Below are 436 nucleotides of genomic sequence, written 5' to 3' on the forward strand. Positions count from 1 at the left end.
TTCATGACAAAATAATGGATTTCTTTTTACTACACCTAATATATATATATATATATGATATTTGTATTCAATGATGTATGTATCCAACATTTATTTACACCATCAAGCTATCGTAACAGTCTAATAAAAAAAATTATGTACAAGAGTTGATGCACGTTTTTAAATAACATCTCATTTATATTCCGCTCGGATAGTGTACGATCTGCATTGCGACGAAAGTATGTCAAAGAGAACTCGCGATATTTTTTTGAACAAATGCAACATGAGAATGATAAGAATAAATCCAGAGTAAATAAGGATGATTGAAAAAGAAGCAGAATACTTCAGTGATGGTTCGCATATGATAAAAATAGTAACATGATGCAATTGATGCGCGACGAAGAGTAAAGAAAATAAAAAACGAAGAGAGAGAAAGAGAGAGGATGACGTAAATAAA

Source organism: Atta cephalotes (genome assembly GCF_000143395.1).
Source record: "Atta cephalotes unplaced genomic scaffold scaffold00046, whole genome shotgun sequence".
NCBI classification, from domain to species: domain Eukaryota; kingdom Metazoa; phylum Arthropoda; class Insecta; order Hymenoptera; family Formicidae; genus Atta; species Atta cephalotes.